We start from the raw sequence: 12,516 nt of genomic DNA on the forward strand, positions 1-12,516 counted from the left end.
GTCCTTATCACTTCCGGGTCAGATTAAAAGTCCTTTTCTTCAACCCGGAAGCATGTCGTTCCTTCCGATCATGTGATCATGATGCACTTCCGGGTTATAGGGCACGTAGCCTTCTGTAAGCCTCCCTACAGCGGCTCCTGGTGGTCCCCATGGTATCCAGCAGGGTTGTTTATAACAATTACAATGTACATAATGCTCTGCTGGAATTTGGGGACCTTCCATGCTGCTGGGAGAGCTTAATCTGGTGGCCTGGAGGTGTGGACTGGAATATTTGGCCGGCCATCCCTCACACCACGCACATTTTAACGCCAGCTCAATCCCTGGTGTATGCAAGTTCTACACTCAGTTTTGCAAACTAGTGGCACCAAGCGTCAAAGCAGTGCTACTGTTCCAGTGTGGTTTCCCTTTCTTTATTAGATCCACATCCCTGACACGGCTTTATCAAATACACTGAAATTAATGACATATCGTTTATTAGTTTAAGGCATCTGATTGAAATTAACCTGTAACAATACAATGGTCCACGGAATGGCCAAACTATTCCAAATACCATAGCTGCTTTAGCATTGTTACTCTCATTGCTCCACTCAGAGTATTTATCCCACTGCATCTGAGTGTGTAATCACAGCTCTACAGTAGCTGATCAGAAAGAGAATTATCAATAAATGCGAAGCAGAGTACTGTAAGAGCTCATACATGTTTTTTTTGAGATCTCTAGTGGACACTCAGACTTGTTTTCACTTTTCTGCCCTTTTTCCCCCGATTCTCCTTTTCTGTCTTTTTCATGTTTATGCCAGGGCTGACCTCACTCTCACGCTATTTCTGTTAAATTTCTTTTTTTTGTTGAGTGTTTTTAGAACACCTTTCTTTCTTTCTTTCTTTCTTTCTTTCTTTCTTTCTTTCTTTCTTTCTTTCTTTCTTTCTTTCTTTCTTTCTTTCTTTCTTTCTTTCTTTCTTTCTTTCTTTCAGAGTGATCTAGATTGTTTGGTCTGCCAGTTCAGGGCTCTGATCTGCCTTAATTCCATATTAATTGGATTGAAATTCTGCAGAAGGAATGTAGATGTCTCCTCATTTATTTGAGACAAAAGTAAAATGCTTCAAAGTGACATTGTTGACCAAAATATCATGCGATGGATGGCCGGCTAAATATTCCGGCCCACACCTCCAGGCCGCCAGGTGGAGCCCTCCCAACAGCATGGAGGTTCCCCGAATTCCAGCAGGGCCTTATGTACCTTGTAGTTTTTATACACAGCCCTGCTGGATACCATGGGGACCACCGGGAGCCGCTGTAGGGAGGCTTTCAGACTGCTACGTACCCTATAACCCGGAAGTGCGTCATGATCACATGACCAGAAGGAACGACGTGCTTCCGGGTTGAGGAAAGGGACTTTTACTCTGACCTGGAAGTAATGAGGACTTGTGGATTGTTGGACAGGAACCACTTCTGGGTTAGGGGGTATAAAAGGACTGTGGGAAAGCCCAGACATTGAGCTGATCTGGGAGGAAGGGTGGCTAAGTGTCTGGGAGAGGAGGAGAGTGTATTATTGTTGTGTAGTAGGAGAATTGGTATTTATATGAGTAGTGTGGAGTGGAGGGTGCTTAGTGCACGTATTAATAATAAAAAGAATAATAATTATACATCTACCTGGTGTTTGGCGTGGTACCTGAGGGTTCAAGGGAGCTCTATAGCGCCCCCCACTGTTACAATCAATATGTATATCCAGTGACAATTGCTAAAGAACAGTTGACCCTGTTACATGTGAAATTACATTTGCTAAATTATATTGATGCCCTTAGTCACATTGAAACTGTGTTTTGAGCTATGTGATTTTTTTTTTACTCTTAAACAAAGCAAGTGCTGAAAAACCTTTAAACTAATAGTGAGGAGCATTTGCAGAAAATCTTCAGCTGTCTTTCCCGTCTTAGCCTGCTTTCGTTTTGAATATAAATTTAAGACTTGTAAATACATGAGAAAAGTTCTTCAAAATGTGTCATGGCTTCTTGGATAAGGTGAAAATTTTCAAAGTACTGTAGTTGCAAAATTTATTTTGAAGAAGGATTTAACTATTTTTATTTAAAATATGTATTCATACTAGTATATTCTAATATAGGTTTCTAGCTGTTTATTCTCATTGAGGTATTTACATTGCCAGGGTTGCCTTTAAGTGCTGGTTTTATTTTCATTTTTTTAAACTTTAATACAAATGTTAAATCATAACACTAACGAGTATTTATATATTTCAGAAATTGTACATTTATTTTGACTTGTTGTCAAATCCTGTAAATCTTGCTTAAATAGTTATGATTTCTCTTTAAGCTCTCATCCTCATTTTGGTCCCATAGACGATACAGAACTAAAAGCTAAATTAAAAAAAAAGCATAAAATGATTAATTTATTGCTGCAATTGAAATTCAGCATTTTGCAGTTAAAATGACACATAATCTTACCCCGTATGAAGTTGCAATGCTTTTCTTTCTTCCCTCAAAGTTGGCCGAACTGCCACATCAAATCAAATTCCCCCACCAGGCTTTCTCAGATGTCCTGATTTAGTCATTTTAAATTTGACAGACAGACTATATTTTACTAAAAAAGAGGGTTTGTTTCAACTTTCAAATGACACCCCATTTGACTTTCTATGATCATAGAAAATCATTAGACAGATCAATGTGAATATCCATCCATCCATCCATTTTCCAACCCGCTGAATCCGAACACAGGGTCACGGGGGTCTGCTGGAGCCAATCCCAGCCAACACAGGGCACAAGGCAGGAACCAATCCCGGGCGGGGTGCCAACCCACCGCAGTCAATGTGAATATCAATACTAGAATGTCTGCTTTCACTCGTTGCCTATTGTGTTGTCTGTTTGTAAATTAAAATGTGAAGGAGGTTATTTAACAAATAGTTGTCTGAATTCCCCAGATTCTAGCCTTACAAGCAGGGTATTGTGTGCCCTTCTACGGCCTACTGATCGCGAGATGTTGATAAAAAAACTTGCGGCCTCACTTATTTATTCATTTTTTTTCTTAAAGTTACAGAGGAAGACTGAGAAAGAAATAAGGATATTAGCAGCTATTGCAAAGCAATGGCTACTTTTGTACCCGGAAATGTAAAATCAGATTTGCAAAATTCACAAAAAATAGTTTTCCCTTTCCTTATTTAAAGAGATATTAAACTTTTATCATTACAAGGGAAATATAAATCAAGTTGATCATATTTTAGAATAGGCTTTGTTATGTAAAGAAGTTCCTAAATCTTGCAATTTGTGGTATAATTTGAGTATGAAGTATACTTCCTTTGCTAACCGAATATATTCTACAAGACTAAGGGTTGCCCTTCAAAATGATACATATACCTTGTATTTTTAAGGTCTGTGCTATGATTATTTATTTGAAAACAGTAACAAAAAAAAAATGGAGAAAAATAATCCTGTTTTTTTCTATGGAAATGTTAGTTGCAGATATTACATAACATTTTTTAGTTGTTCTGGACACCTTTAGTGACCTTTACAGTATTTAGAAGGTTATTCTGATGCTTACAGTAATAATAATACTTTTTGGTAAAAACATTACTGAATTTTGCAGCTTATTGTGCTGTAATAGATTAGTCCAATATAACTAACACTGCACAGCAATTTTTTTGAAAAGTTTTTGCTGATTGTGACAGGTACCTCCTGGGTATGCACAAATACAGGTGCTGGTCAGAAAATTAGAATATCATGACAAAGTTGATTTATTTCAGTAATTCCATTCAAAAAGTGAAACTTGTATATTAGATTCATTCATTACACACAGACTGATGTATTTCAAATGTTTATTTCTTTTAATGTTGATGATTATAACTGACAACTAATGAAAGTCCCAAATTCAGTATCTCGGAAAATTAGAATATCAATTAAGACCAATGCAAAAAAAGGATTTTTAGAAATGTTGGCCAACTGAAAGGTATGAACATGAAAAGTATGAGCATGTATAGCACTCAATATTTAGTTGGGGCTCCTTTGGCCTGGATTACTGCAGCAATGCGGCGTGGCATGGAGTTGATCAGTCTGTGGCACTGCTCAGGTGTTATGAGAGCCCATGTTGCTCTGATAGTGGCCTTCAGCTCTTCTGAATTGTTGGGTCTGGCATATTGCATCTTCCTCGTCACAATACCCATATATTTTCTATGGGGTTAAGGTCAGGCAAGTTTGCTGGCCAATCAAGAACAGGAATACCATGGTCCTTAAACCAGGTACTGGTAGCTTTGGCACTGTGTGCAGGTGCCAGGTCCTATTGGAAAATGAAATCTGCATCTCCATAAAGTTCGTCAGCAGCAGGAAGCATGAAGTGCTCTAAAACTTTCTGGTAGAAGGCTGCGTTGACCTTGGACCTCAGAAAACACAATGGACCAAAACCAGCAGATGACGTGGCACCCCAAACCATCACTGACTGTGGAAACTTTACACTGGACCTCACGCAACGTGGATTCTGTGCCTCTCCTCTCTTCCTCCAGACTCTGGGACCTTGATTTCCAAAGGAAATGCAAAATTTACTTTCATCAGAGAACATAACTTTGCACCACTCAGCAGCAGTCCAGTCCTTTTTGTCTTTAGCCCAGGCGAGACGCTTCTGACGCTGTCTCTTGTTCAAGAGTGGCTTGACACAAGGAATGCGATAGCTGAAACCCATGTCTTGCATACGTCTGTGCGTGGTGGTTCTTGAAGCACTGACTCCAGCTGCAGTCCACTCTTTGTGAATCTCCCCCACATTTTTGAATGGGTTTTGTTTCACAATCCTCTCCAGGGTGTGGTTATCCCTATTGCTTGTACACTTTTTTCTACCACATCTTGTCCTTCCCTTCGCCTCTCTATTAATGTGCTTTAACACAGAGCTCTGTGAACAGCCAGCCTCTTTAGCAATGACCTTTTGTGTCTTGCCCTCCTTGTGCAAGGTGTCAATGGTCGTCTTTTGGACAACTGTCAAGTCAGTAGTCTTCCCCATGATTGTGTAGCCTACAGAACTAGACTGAGAGACCATTTAAAGGCTTTTGCAGGTGTTTTGAGTTAATTAGCTGATTAGAGTGTGGCACCAGGTGTCTTCAATATTGAACCTTTTCACAATATTCTAATTTTCCGAGATACTGAATTTGGGACTTTCATTAGTTGTCAGTTATAATCATCAACATTAAAAGAAATAGACATTTGAAATACATCAGTCTGTTAATGAATGAATCTAATATACAAGTTTCACTTTTTGAATGGAATTACTGAAATAAACCAACTTTGTCATGATATTCTAATTTTATGACCAGCACCTGTATAGTTTTGGTTTTACTGCATCACGAAGGAACTCTGAAAAATAGACATTTATATGTTTACTGACAACGTATTTAGTCATGTTTCACATAAGCTATTAAATTCAACAGAATTAAAAGTGTTTTGCTCCTGATTTTCTTTTGTACTCAATGTCTGGTGAATCACGTTGCAGTGTTCATCAGTAGTCAGCAAGCACTGATGGATTCCAGTTGTCCTGGTATCATTTCTCCATTGTAGCAGTGTCCTGGTGAAACCTTTCACCGTGTTCGTTACTGACAGCACCGAGATTTGCGGGGAAGAAGTCCAAGTGTGAGTGGAGGAAATGAATCTTGAGTGATATGTTGCACTTCATTGTTTTGTATGCTTTGAGAAGTTTGTCTACCAGCTGAATGTAGTTTGGGGCTCTGTAATTGCCCAGAAAATTGTCAACAACATCTTTGAAGGCTTTCCAGGCAATGTTTTCCGGCCCAGCTAAGAGATCTTCAAACCGCTTGTCACTCATAACAGGTCTGATATGGGGGCCAACAAAAATGCCCTCTTTGATCTTGGTGTCAGTTATTCTTGGGAACATCTGTCTTAAATAATGAAAACCTTCGCCTTCCTTGTTCAGAGCTTTCACGAAATTCTTCATGAGTCCCAGTTTTATATGAAGTGGAGGCAAAAATATATTTTCATGTGCCACATTTTTCTGTCCTGGAACTAACTTTTTATGGAGTGGCCAGTTCTGTCGAGAATAGTGTGACTCTTTGGCACGGCTGTCCCATTCACAGATGAAACAACAATACTTTGTATAGCTGAGCTGCAGTCCTAGTGACAGAGCAACGACTTTAAGATCTCCACAGATATTCCAGTTGTACTTGCTATACTGGATGTCCTTCAGCAACAATTCCATATTCTCATACGTTTCTTTCATGTGTGCTGCATAGCCAACAGGTACTGAAGGATAAACGTTTGCCATTGTGTAGCAGAACAGCTTTCAGGCTTAACATTGACGAATCAATGAAGAGACGCCACTCTTCTGGGTTGTGATCACAACCCAAGGCCGAGAACAATCCTTCAATGTCACAACAGAAACAGAGACTGTCGACTTGTGCAAAAAATTTGGTTATATCATGATGTCTGCCTCGAAATACAGAAATTTTCATACCTGGTGACAGCAAACACCATTCCTGCAGTCTCGAACCCAGCAGCTTGGCTTTTGCTTCTGACAGACCCAAATCTCTGACCAAAATTGTTCAGTTCGGACAGTGTTATCAGATGTGGATTGCCTGATGAGCACAGTTCCAAATCCGGTTCAATGTCACCATTGACTCTGGTGGTTTCGGAATTGGAAGACTCTCGTCATGTGGCACGGGTCTCATTGCTGAAGGCAGATTAGGATATTCAATTGACTTCTTGTTTTTGGCAGAGAAACCAGACACATTAGTGAAACAGAAGTAACAGTCCGTCACATTGTCTTTCTGTTCTCGCCATATCATCGGAACAGCAAATGGCATCGACTTTCGAGTGCCTCTGAGCCAGGCTCTCAGACTGACAGCACATGTCGCACAGCACATGTCGCACAGCAAATGTGAGGCGCCCATTCCTTGTCTTGATCACCAATTTTGTAGCCGAAATACAGATGATAAGCTTTCTTCACAAGAGCAGTCATCCAACATCTCTGAGGCGCAAGTGTATATTCGCCACAGATGTAGCAGAATGTATCGCAGCTGTTACGACATTGTCGAGACATATCGCCTGACACCAAAACGTCTATAGCATCAAGCTTACTTACTGTTATATTGCTACAGGTACTATACTTTACTATACTGATACTATACATACACACTGACTATATATATTAACCAAATGAGCAGGATCAGTGTGTGCAAGCCACCTTTATAGCATGCTGAGACAGCGTCAAGCTCGTTCAGACCTGCCCAGGCATGCCCAGGATGTCAGCTTCCACAGAACACCTCCAACCTGACCTGATTCCATGCCTGGACATGCCCAGGCTGCACAAACCGTTGTTGATAAGTCACTTACGGGAGCGAAAATGTTTGGATACAAATATAAGAAAAAATCATGACAAAACTGAAGATTTCTCTGAAACTGTGCGTGATGAGTAAATTTTGATGTGATATTCGTAATCAGCACCCAAAAATGTATAAGAAACATCCAACAGTGTTCAAGAAGCAAAAACTTAGTTGTGCAGTGTAATTATCCAGCTGTAAAAATTTGGAATAAAAAATGTCTGCTCTTTATTATGAAGGGTAGAACTTGAATATTAAGTGAACTATGTGTGCTTTTGTGGATTGAAAGCTGGGTTTTGTAATTTCCTTACTTTTCTTTTCCTTAAAACAGTTTTTTTTATCATTTCTTGCCTTTCCTCCTCCTCTATTCTATAGTTAGTTCAGACTGTTTGTCTCTGCAGAATAAAGGGTAAGACCCTCTACACATCTTCCATTATTAATTCCAGTAGGTGTAAGAGATGATACGTTATACCTGTTACTGAAAGATTGCTACATTTTTTTTTCTATAAAAGACAGATGAAATTGTATTCTTAGTAGGTCATGTTGACCTGGAGTAATGCCATTAATTATGTATTAGTCCATGCTAAGCAAGACTGTTCTGTGATAAATATGAAAAGGTCTCTCTTCTGAATTTGGTTTAGTCACATAAATTAAGTGCTTAAAATTTTGTTTTGCCTTTATAAATCACAGATCATTTGTGGGGTTTAGTTACAAAAATACCTAATAACAGACTTACTGAAATATTCATCCTTGGGATCTTAAACATGTCAAGAAGAAAACTGTATTTGCACTGTAATAGTCCAAGATGAGATTTGAGATCAGATCTTTCCTGAAAATAGTACTAGTTTTCTCAGACTGATAAATAGTATGTAATGATCCCATGATAAAAATCATTTACAAATTATGCTTTTTATTTTGTTTAAGGTAGCTCATTACCAAATTTGTATTAGTGTATATACGAGGGGGGACCCAAAAATAACCGGAATTTTGTTGTTGTTAGGTTGGTACTTGTAGTACGTGGTTGGGCCGCTAGGGCGATTTAGTTACACTCCTCACAAGTCAGTCTGCCAAGTGCCATCAGTCTGGAAGGTTGTGCTTGTGTTCAGTGAATTTTTTTGTAAAAGTAGGTTGCGCAACAGTGTGAGAAGGAAACGCCCTGATTTGTGGGAGTCGGGCGATTGGTTCTTTCATCATGACAACGCTCCATCTCACACTGCTCTCAGCATTCACCAATTTTTGGCAAGAAACGGTATGACAACCCTGAACCACCCACCCTACTCACCGGATTTAGCTCCGTGTGATTTCTTTTTGTTCCCTCGGATGAAAAAAGACTTGAAAGGAAGGCGTTTTGCTGACATCGAAGAGGTAAAACAAGAAACGACCAAAGCATTAATGGGCATTACTTCAGACGAATTTAAAAAAATGTTTCGAACAATGGAACAAACGGTTAGATAAGTGTATTTCCGCCAATGGAGAGTACTTTGAAGGAGACTAATTGTAGTTCGTACAGAAAATTAAATTAAACACGTTTTAAAAATATTTCTGGTTATTTCTGGGTCCCCCCTCGTATGTATGTGTGTGTACTGTATATATATATATATATATATATATATATATATATATATATATATATATATATATATATATAGTGCATCCGGAAAGTATTCACAGCGCATCACTTTTTCCACATTTTGTTATGTTACAGTCTTATTCCAAAATGGATTAAATTCATTTTTTTCCTCAGAATTCTACACACAACACCCCATAATGACAACGTGAAAAAAGTTTTCTTGAGATTTTTGCAAATTTATTAAAAATAAAAAAATTGAGAAAGCACATGTACATAAGTATTCACAGCCTTTGCCATGAAGCTCAAAATTGAGCTCAGGTGCATCCTGTTTCCCCTGATCATCCTTGAGATGTTTCTGCAGCCTAATTGGAGTCCACCTGTGGTAAATTCAGTTGGTTGGACATGATTTGGAAAGACACACACCTGTCTATATAAGGTCCCACAGTTGACAGTTCATGTCAGAGCACAAACCAAGCATGAAGTCAAAGGAATTGTCTGTAGACTCCGAGACAGGATTGTCTCGAGGCACAAATCTGGGGAAGGTTACAGAAACATTTCTGTTGCTTTGAAGGTCCCAATGAGCCCAGTGGCCTCCATCATCGATAAGTGGAAGAAGTTCGAAACCACCAGGACTCTTCCTAGAGCTGGCCGGCCATCTAAACTGAGCGATCGGGGGAGAAGGGCCTTAGTCAGGGAGGTGACCAAGAACCCGATGGTCACTCTGTCAAAGCTCCAGAGGTCCTCTGTGGAGAGAGGAGAACCTTCCAGAAGGACAACCATCTCTGTAGCAATCCACCAATCAGGCCTGTATGGTAGAGTGGCCAGAAAGAAGCCATTCCTTAGTAAAGCCCACCTGGAGTTTGCCAAAAGGCACCTGAAGGACCCTCAGACCATGAGAAAGAAAATTCTCTGGTCTGATGAGACAAAGTTTGAACTCTTTGGTGTGAATGCTAGGCATCACGTTTGGAGGAAACCAGGCACCGCTCATCACCAGGCCAATACCATCCCTACAGTGAAGCATGATGGTGGCAGCATCATGCTGTGGGGATGTTTTTCAGTGGCAGGAACTGGGAGACTAGTCAGGATAAAGGGAAAGATGACTGCAGCAATGTACAGAGACATCCTGGATGAAAACCTGCTCCAGAGCGCTCTTGACCTCAGACTGGTGCGACGGTTCATCTTTCAGCAGGACAACGACCCTAAGCACACAGCCAAGATATCAAAGGAGTGGCTTCAGGACAACTCTTTGAATGTCCTTGAGTGGCCCAGCCAGAGCCCAGACTTGAATCCGATTGAACATCTCTGGAGAGATCTTAAAATGGCTGTGCACCGACGCTTCCCATCCAACCTGATGGAGCTTGAGAGGTGCTGCAAAGAGGAATGGGCGAAACTGGCCAAGGATAGGTATGCCACGCTTGTGGCATCATATTCAAAAAGACTTGAGGCTGTAATTGCTGCCAAAGGTGCATCGACAAAGTATTGAGCAAAGGCTGTGAATACTTATGTACATGTGATTTCTCAGTTTTTTTTATTTTTAATAAATTTGCAAAAACCTCAAGTAAACTTTTTTCATGTTGTCATTATAGGGTGTTGTGTGTAGAATTCTGAGGGACAAAAATGAATTTAATCCATTTTGGAATAAGGCTGTAACATAACAAAATGTGGAAAAAGTAATGCGCTGTGAATACTTTCTGGATGCATTGTAGGTGCCTCTTGAGGTGGAAAGCCAAAGATCCAATAGTGGACACTGGAGATAAGGAATGCCATCAAGCTGAAGAAGGAGGCCTTCCACGTATGGTTAGCACAACAGACTCAACAGAGCGGTACTGACAAAAAAGCTGTTACCTTGACAATCAGGGAAGTAAAAACCCAGGTGTGGGAGGGGTGTGCAGAGACCATAGAAAGCATTGATCGGACTAAAAATCTTTTGATATAAGGGTGAATCATGTACTCGAAGACATCAGTGGATATTAAGGAGAAGTGCATTTAAAACTGAAGCCAGGAAGCACTTCTTTATGTAAAGAGTTGTGGGACTCTGAAATTACCAAGACATGTAGTTAAAACAAAAATCTTGACAGACTAAGAACAAATCTGGATGAGATACTGGGATGGCTTAGCTTTTAGCTAAACAAACGGGCTTGATGGACTGAATGGTCTTGTCTCATTTGTCAAATTTGAACCGTTATCTTAGCCTCTGATATACAGTACATTCTTATCTTGTCATCTCTGAATCTACCTCCCGTACAACTTCTTCAGCTTCATTTTAACCTTGCCCCCTCAGTCTTTACAGTTTTTAAGTTCATCCAGCTTCAATGCTACATTTCAAAACCAACTCATTTATTCTATCTCTGGTCAGTATTCATTTGATTGTCATTCAGAGTAACATGTCCAAATATTTCATTGACATCCTTGACATAAAATCTGAGTGTGATTCTGGCTCAGAAATCTATGGTATTATGGTTAAGCCTGAGTATTTAATTATCTGATTTACAGTGTAAAGCCCAAATAACTATTGAAACTGTATTCTCTTGCCATCTATCTTTCCCAAGTGATACGACAGTGATTCTAAGAGGAAGAAAGAAATCATAACACTAGCTTCTTTTTAATATTGGCTGAACACTCACAATAGTACAATATTCAAAAGAGAGCATCTAGCGAAAGCATGATGCAGTTGGGGGTTGCTGCAGTTAACTCTGGTCACTCCAAGAGAGAATGCGGAAGGCATATTTGCTAGGTACAGGCAGTAGTGATGTCTTCCATCCATCCATAGGTGAGCTTTATTGTTCAGTGCAGGTGCCAATGCTTTATACTTTTTCAGCTTCCAAAATAAACACATACATTATCCAAACATGAGATTCATTAACAGGGACACTCAAAATAGTAGACAATGACACCTGGCCATATATTGATCATCACCAAACAAGGGAGCACATCAGCACTTCTAAAATCCTGAGTGAGTCATCTTCCACTTGTTTCTTCCCATCTCCCTGTCAAATTCTGCTTGTAAGCTGATTTGCGTGGTTTTACCTGTATTTATTTATAGCCACAATTACCCTTTTTTAATAAAGTAATCTGTTTGAAGTAAACATCACAGATCACAGTGGCATACTTCAAACCTTTGGTTACAGCTACCCTAAGGTAACTCAAAGTATATTCATGAGTGAGGCATGTAAATGAGTTGTGAAGCCAATTTTACAACAAACTGGAACAAAATCATTAGTTGAATCAAGTAATAGTGATGACGGTGTGAATTTGATAGTGATAATGATGCAAATGGCACTGTACAACTGAACCTCCTTGATATTCCAGGTTAATTCAATGGCCTGAAGGTTCACCGTGGTGTGACAGTAGCTGTGTGGCAAAAAGGAAGAATGATAGTGATCAAGTAGAAAGAGAAGAAGGAAGTTAACCACCTAAGCATTGTTCAAGATTTAATAGCTGTAAATGTTCATGTTATTGGAAATGTGGAAGTCAGTAAGCTACACTAGCATAAGGGGCATTTCGATTGTACTGATCACGCACTGTCTTTCTACCCTCTATTGCAGAAGCATCAGAAAAAATATAAGAAGAGTATGCAAAGAAACACGCTTTCACTATCCCTATTGCAATGTTGGGCTGTGTGTTGGTGACTGTTCCAAA

The 12,516-nt window shown here is 39.7% G+C and overlaps 1 protein-coding gene across 5 annotated transcripts in view; it reads left to right on the forward strand.

Moving 5' to 3' along the window:
• LOC114646118 (CREB-regulated transcription coactivator 2-like) overlaps positions 1-12,516 on the forward strand; it is a 365,689-nt gene that overhangs the window by 192,034 nt on the left and 161,139 nt on the right. The window lies entirely within an intron of this gene.

The sequence above is a fragment of the Erpetoichthys calabaricus genome, chromosome 2, assembly GCF_900747795.2.
Source record: "Erpetoichthys calabaricus chromosome 2, fErpCal1.3, whole genome shotgun sequence".
In the NCBI taxonomy this organism is placed as follows: Eukaryota; Metazoa; Chordata; class Cladistia; order Polypteriformes; family Polypteridae; genus Erpetoichthys; species Erpetoichthys calabaricus.